Source organism: Epinephelus lanceolatus, chromosome 12 (genome assembly GCF_041903045.1).
Source record: "Epinephelus lanceolatus isolate andai-2023 chromosome 12, ASM4190304v1, whole genome shotgun sequence".
NCBI lineage: Eukaryota > Metazoa > Chordata > Actinopteri > Perciformes > Serranidae > Epinephelus > Epinephelus lanceolatus.
Window position 1 is genome coordinate 19,535,626 of NC_135745.1, and position 7,177 is coordinate 19,542,802.

Consider the following 7,177-nt stretch of genomic DNA (forward strand, 5'->3'; position numbering starts at 1 on the left):
TATAGTGTCATTAAGCCGCTTGTTAGCAACTTCCTTTTTCTAAGACACCTAAAAGTTTTAGAATTCACAAGTGTTAACCACAGGCCTTATTTCAGGCATGGGCAAGGGAGCCTGGAGTGGTAAAATGCTAACACATTTCCAGGTTTTAGGACTCATTCCTGCACCACTCTATGTCACTGTTAACTGTGATAGTTTTTGTAAAGTGTTAAGAAAATAATAATTTCATGTATAGTTATCTTCTCACATTGTTTTCTGAGCTTTAGCTAGCTAGTGTATTAGCTAGCAAAACGGCCAATACATTCCGAGCATATTCGATTTGCAGGCTTTATGTCAAGTTAGGATCCATTAATGTACCCATCAGTTGTTGATGGGAAACTTATTGTCACACCGTAGCGGACAATAATAAGACTTCACTTCAGTCAGTATGCATGAAAAGGTCAGTACGTCAATTTCCGCTGCAGCTGTAGGAAATAAATAATATTTTGCTAAAAAGTATTAGTAATTGCATTGAGAAGAATTTTATTTTGTATTTATTTATTTATTTATTTAATGTTTGTGGAAATGGGCTGATTTTCGAGTGCTAATCTGTTAGCCGTCACAAATATTAGCTACCTGCAGTTAGTTAGCCACACATTTGCCAGGTGACCAACTATGGTGTTCATGGGTGTATACAAGAAACGTTAATGTCTTTATTACATTATATTTGTCAGATAGTCCACATGAGGTAAAATGTCAATCATTTATGTTGTGCTGCATTTGTAATTTATGTTGAAAGCTGTAGGATGCATTATTGCATATTTGTGTAGTAGACTGTATAACTGTACTTGCTTTTTATAAATAATAACATAACATAACATTACAAAATATACTTATTGATGAGTCATTACAACAGGATTAAGCCATAAAATTTGATTTCTTGAAGAAAGAATTGCATAAAAAATATAGAACAGAACAGAACAGAACAGCATAATAGAAAATTAGTTCATTTTTTAATTCATGCAGCCCCCCCCCCCCCCCCCCACCCCCCCACCCCCACCCCCCCAGCACATTTGGTCCCCCCAGTGTTTACTCCAGGCTGCACCCTTGGCTTACCATGATGTCTTAATTGCTCTGTGGCCTTGATCTTTGCCTCCATGATATTTGGTGAGGTTTAATGCCTCATTTACTGGGAAACTGTGGCGTCAGTTGTTGGAGCGTATTGTAAAGTTTATTAAATCACATCTCTTTGTCAGGGGGAATGAAAAAGAAAATCATTAGACCGAATCAGACCAAGATAGTATTTCTTGGCTCGACATTTATATCTTGAAGCTTCTCAGTAGTTGTGTGACCACTAGTCTACTTCCCAGAAGGCAGACTTAGATGGAATATATCCCAGAATCAATTATCTATAAATTGGATTGTATTACAGAGAACAGTAGCGCTGAATACATCTAGCAGGAGCACTCAGGAGACAGTCAACAACCAACCAACGCTGGGCGCATGTTAACACAGTTTAGCACAGACAAACGCTGCCACTGTCATTAATTAAAATTCCAAGCAGCCATTCATTATTCTTTGTCGCTTCTACATGCATCTCTATATTCTGCAGGCAGTGCCGTCTGGGTGTTTTCCCACAAACATGAAACTATTAATGGATTGGAGTTTTCTTGTGTTCTGCCTTATTAATCACCTGACTATCAATTAAGCCTGCACAGCCTGTGCTGAGCATGTTACTCTCATATATCATGCTATTTGTGTCTGTCATGTTCTGAGCGGTTCATTATTCCCAGCATGGACCATTGGCGGTCGACAAGGTAGTCATTGACCTCTACCTAATCTACTTTTGATTGAGGGTAACACATTTTGATGTGGAGTCTGCTTGCTAATGTTTAGGTGCACTTAGAGAATATTGATTCAGAGCATACACTGTAAAATAAAGTCCACTATCTTGATTTGTGTCTGCGTATAAATGCTTGACTAAGCATTTGCTCACCCATGTCTAATCTACTTTTCATTGAGGTTAACCTGTTGGGATGTTAAAAACCACAGGGACCCGTGCTGCTCGTAAACTGAACTCAACTGCCGAAGCTGCTGTATTATCAGGAGGAAAGAGATCACATCTTCAAAAACTCAGCTCAACGAATAACAAACCTCCTGCTCCCACTGGCTCCTCTAAACTGCACTGCATTTCACTTTGAAATTAAAATAGTAGAGAAATTGGCTGACTGCTGTTTCTGAGATTATTATCCAGTTTGTGTTAAGCTGCTAAATATGCAAAGATATTATTATTTCTACATAAATGTGAACCAAGAAACATTATGTACTGCATGTTATATAATAGTCACGTATTACCCTGCGTGGCTTCTGTAGCCTCGAGGACGGAGTCCAGACAACCTTTGTTGTCAAGTCAATTCTTAGAGCAAATTCAGTTGAGTTTGAGGTGAGACCAGCCCCTCAGGCTAATACAATTCACATCATTTCAAGAACTAAGACAAATACCTGGTCCGTAACAATACATTCATAACAATACATATATTTGATCAAGTCTTGAAACAGTACTCACATATGTACATTGAAAACTTTATTAGTGTTACAGACACAGGATGGACTCAAACACAGGACACAAACAGTGGTGGTGGTAAGAAAGGAGTTATTGTATTATTGTAGACAAGGAACTGGACTGGGGTTGATGGCAGAGAATGGAGTAAGAGAGAGTGGAGATGATGGAGACCAGGGTTGGCGTGAGCATGAAATGGGGAAGAAGCGTGGCAAGTCAGGGGAAGCTTGGAGGCTAGGAGGTTTCTGGCAGGTAAACAGGGAGATGAGCAGGAAGACAGGCGGGCGGGTGATGATCCTGAAGCAAAAGAGAGACAATTAGCAACACAAAACAGGTGGAGAATAATTCACTGTAGATTTGAGTTAAAAGAATGCTTCACCCTCCAAATGATTATTTGTATATCAATGACTCACCCTGTGTTATGTTGAATTTCTTGAATAAAACTCTGTTTTTCTTGCATGCCTCCATGGTGAACTAAGAATCCAAAAAAGGTGAACATTGTTGATTAATTGAAGTTCAGGTATCATGCATTTTTTTCTAAAACTGTAACATTTAAAACAGTTCTGCATTAATAGTCTCACACATGAAAGCAAAGTGTGCCTGTGCTGTTTGTGCAGGAGAGTTAAATATCACACAGGGAACAGGAAACACTAGGAAATCCTCTGGGGGTATGGCCATAGCAATCCATTGCTGAATTTGTTTCTCTGTCTGTAATGGCCATTAAGCGACTCCTTTGTATAAGGATGGATACCAAAACCCAGTATTAATTGAGCCCGGGGCTAAATTATCAAAGACCATAGTATTGATAAGTTCTGATGTAATTTATTATCATCCAGCAGCCTCTCACCTGCACTCTGTGCCCTGGCTGGCCTCCTCCACATACACACACATCTGCACACATGCATACAACACAGGGTAAAGTCTGTGAACAGTAGAGATGCCGCAGTGGAGACGAAGTGAGAATAACTTGAAAATTCCTTCAGTTGACAACAACTGCGCTTGGTACTATTAGTGCAATCAAACCTTTGTGAGTGAAAGGCCAATACTTTATCAATACATGTGTTCAGCTAGCATACAGTGTCAAGCCGTGAATAGTTAAGTAGGTAAAAGATGAACTGATTTCCAAAAGGCATGGAGTCAAAGATGACACATTTCTTCAATATTTTAAGCAAGATTACTTTTTGATTTCAATCTTTTACAGTTTCAAAAGTTTGGGCCTCCTGACTGGTCAGTACTGATGACTCTTCCTTGAGGGTCATATTTGTACAGGTGCCACTGCACAGGAGAACAGTGCACCACCACTCCAGAGTCTGCTAAATCTTCCTGCAGGTCTTTTGCAGTCAAACAGGAGTTTTGATTTGCCTTTCTTGCAATCCTGCAAGCAGCTCTTGTTCTTTCATACCTCAACTTGACCTCCACAGTTCCGGCTAACTGCCATTTCTTACATTCAGAACTGAGGAAACAGCTACCTGAAACTCTTTGCTATCGTCTTACAGCCTTTTCCTGCTCTGTGGGCATCAGTTATTTTAGGTTTCAGAGTGTGAGGCAGCTGCTTAAAAGAGTCCATGGCTGCTGATTGTTGGAACAAGGTTTTTCAAAGTGTCTATAAAACTTTTAAATTTGCGTCACCTGGCCTTTCCTAACAATGATTGCGAACAAGCCATTAGCCCTAACAAGCTAATTAAGGTCTGAGACTCTGTTAAAAGTTGTCTGAGAGTTCAAATGTCTTGGGATGCCCAAACTTTTGCATGATGCTCCTTCACTTTTTTTTCCACTCTAATTGTACAAAACAAAAATGATACACTAATCTTCTTTAAAATGTTGAAAACCATGCTTCATCTTTAACTTAAAACCTTAACTATTCTCTGTAAACAAAATTTTGACCAGGGGTGCCCACATTTTTGCATGCCACTGTAAACATGTAGACATGTAGACAGCAATATTTCAGACAGCGATGTTTTGCACAAGGACAGCATGCTAGTAATAGCCTGTAATAATTGTTACAAATAAGCTAAAATGACAGCTGCCTGTATGTAGTCTAACCAATTAGCTTAGTTTGCTACTTATTTTAAAAACAGGAAATTTCTTTTAAACACACATAGCACGTGGTGAATCACATCAGCTGGGAGAAGGAGGGAGAGTGACTGATAAAAACGTAACTTCACTCAGTATTTTGATGTCAGTAATATTCTTTATATAATGATTTTGCTGTTGTAAAAGTTACTGTTGCTACTCCAGAAACAAAATTTAGTTACATTTAAAATATTTAATAATCCTGCTCTGATTGTATTAATTTTTAAATTGATATATTCTCTAAAAAGCAATAATTTAGTAATGAAAAAGAATCGTTAAAGGAGCAATAAGCAAAATTCATCATTTCTAGATTGAAGGAATTAAAAAAATGCTATGTGAAGAACTAGAGGTGTAATTTCATCTGAAGTATAGCATGACATCACACACCCTCTCTCTGTGTTGATCTCCAGCCCTTTGATTACAAGCCGGTCCGGCTGCGCGTTTATGTACGTTCATGTGAATCCCCCCCCCCCACCCCCCCCCGCAGCTGGTAGAAGCGCTCCATAGCTGCCGTAGTAGCTCTAGTGCTAACTCTGGGAGCTAACGCTAACATTCCTCTCTTCTCGGCTCCAACTCACTGAGCCTGGCGGAGAAGCGTGGGGACGTTAGCACTAATGGGCTGCCATGCTAACATTCCAACTCTTCTCCATGAGACCGTGAGCCCGGCTCCCGGCTCAGTTGGAGTTGGAGCATTAGCGTGGTAGCCGAGTAGTGCTAACGCTAACAGGAAAGCAGGGAAATAGCTAAACACAGCAGAGACCGAGAGTGAGTGAAAGACATTGCTAACTGCTAAACTAAGTTGGCTGTTTAGGTTTTATTTCCTCGCTCCTGTGGCGAGTGAATCTGCCTGCAGTGAAAGCGGGGGCTAACTGGTGCTTCCTCCTCATGCTCCACTCCACTCTGCTGCTAACACAGCCACTTAGCCTCCGCTAGCTTCCCAGCTAGCAGCTCGCCGTTTGGATCCAACTGGAGCACCGAGCCCTGGTTTGTTATTCAGGTTAATGTGGGAAGAAGCAGCGGGTATATCAGGCAGCTGAGTGAAGCTGAGTGACGTGGAGCCTGCGGGAGAAACACCGGGACGGTCTGGATGTGATAGTCCGTGGAGATGCTGCGGTACTCGCCGGCACAGACGAGGCAAGTGGGGTGGGGGGTGGAGAGCAGAGGTAGAGGGAGGTGTGGCTCATGACGCACTTTGTTTTGCTCTACAGGCAGTGCACAACAGCGAACCTAGCAGTGAAACGATTTTGCTTATTGCTCCTTTAAGAGTATTGATAAAAGTAGAAGAATTGATAAAATCTTAGCGATACCCATCCCTACCTTTGTAACATGATTTTTCTGTAAGAAAAGGGGCAGCAAAATCCACACTCCTTATTTTGTGGAAGACTGTGCTTTAAAGTTCAGCTAAAGTTTATACGAAGCTTCAGCAGTCTGAGTCAGTCAAATCAAGTTAAAGATACCCTTTTCAAAGTCTTTTTACTATGACACTCCCTCTTCCTTTAAGGCTTTTCCTTATCACAAACAAGTATATACTTCAGGTCTACCTGTCTGTTGTATTCTTTGATTTCTAGGTAATTAGCGCCATGGATTAATTACTGAACAGGCCTACTGGGGACAGGCCCAGGGGCCCTAAGTGTCAAGGGGCCTCCTCGCCTTCAGTTGCAAAAAGTCAAATGTCAGATTAACACCTATCAACCAGGAAGAGACACAAAGTGATCACAAAGAGACACAAAGAGAGAAGCAAACGCTCCACAAACACTGTGTGTCTTGCCCCTGTGTAGGAGAGGTAGCGGCACCCTTTGCATATCTGCGCCTAAGGGCTCGTCATCTCATAATCTGCCTATGATCAGTACAGAGGAACTGACCAATCAATTCAATGACTTATTACCTCCAAATGTTAATAGAGGCGTTTGACTCTTGGGAGATCAAATAAAACAAACTGCTGTTTTTATGTGTTTTAGTCAAGTCAGCGTTCATCTGTGGTAGGAATATGAAGGAGTTCAAAGTTTAGAGCAGCAGTTGTAAAGTTAAATAAGTGGAGACCAGATGTTAAGTACCATAATACTGTCTTCTTATGAGTTTTACCCTGCTGTATGTTTGGGCAGCATGACGATATTAAGTGTGCTGCTGGATGATTTAAAACGAGATTTTGCTACACTGTCTATCCTCGTAGCTATATCCCTTTAATACCTCTTGGTGTATGAAGCCATTGTGGGGCTATATGAATGACTAAGCAGGTCTCCTTTATGACAGTATTAGCTTTTCATATATTTGACATAAATGCGATGAAACCTTTTGGTTTGCCAGGTATTTAATTGGCATTAGATTTGTCAAACACAAGATATTCCTGTCTGCATATTTAATCTATAAACAGCTTCCTATTCATTTTGACGAAAAAATGCTATTTTAGGATATATATCAGTGTTGCAATATTAAATAACATGCACTGGGATAAAAGATTCTGCTCTCCTATCCGGATATATACTTCATTTATCCATACCACCTTTTAATAAATGATGACTGCCCAACTTTTGGTAATACCTTATTAGGAAGTTAGAAGCCTATGACCCT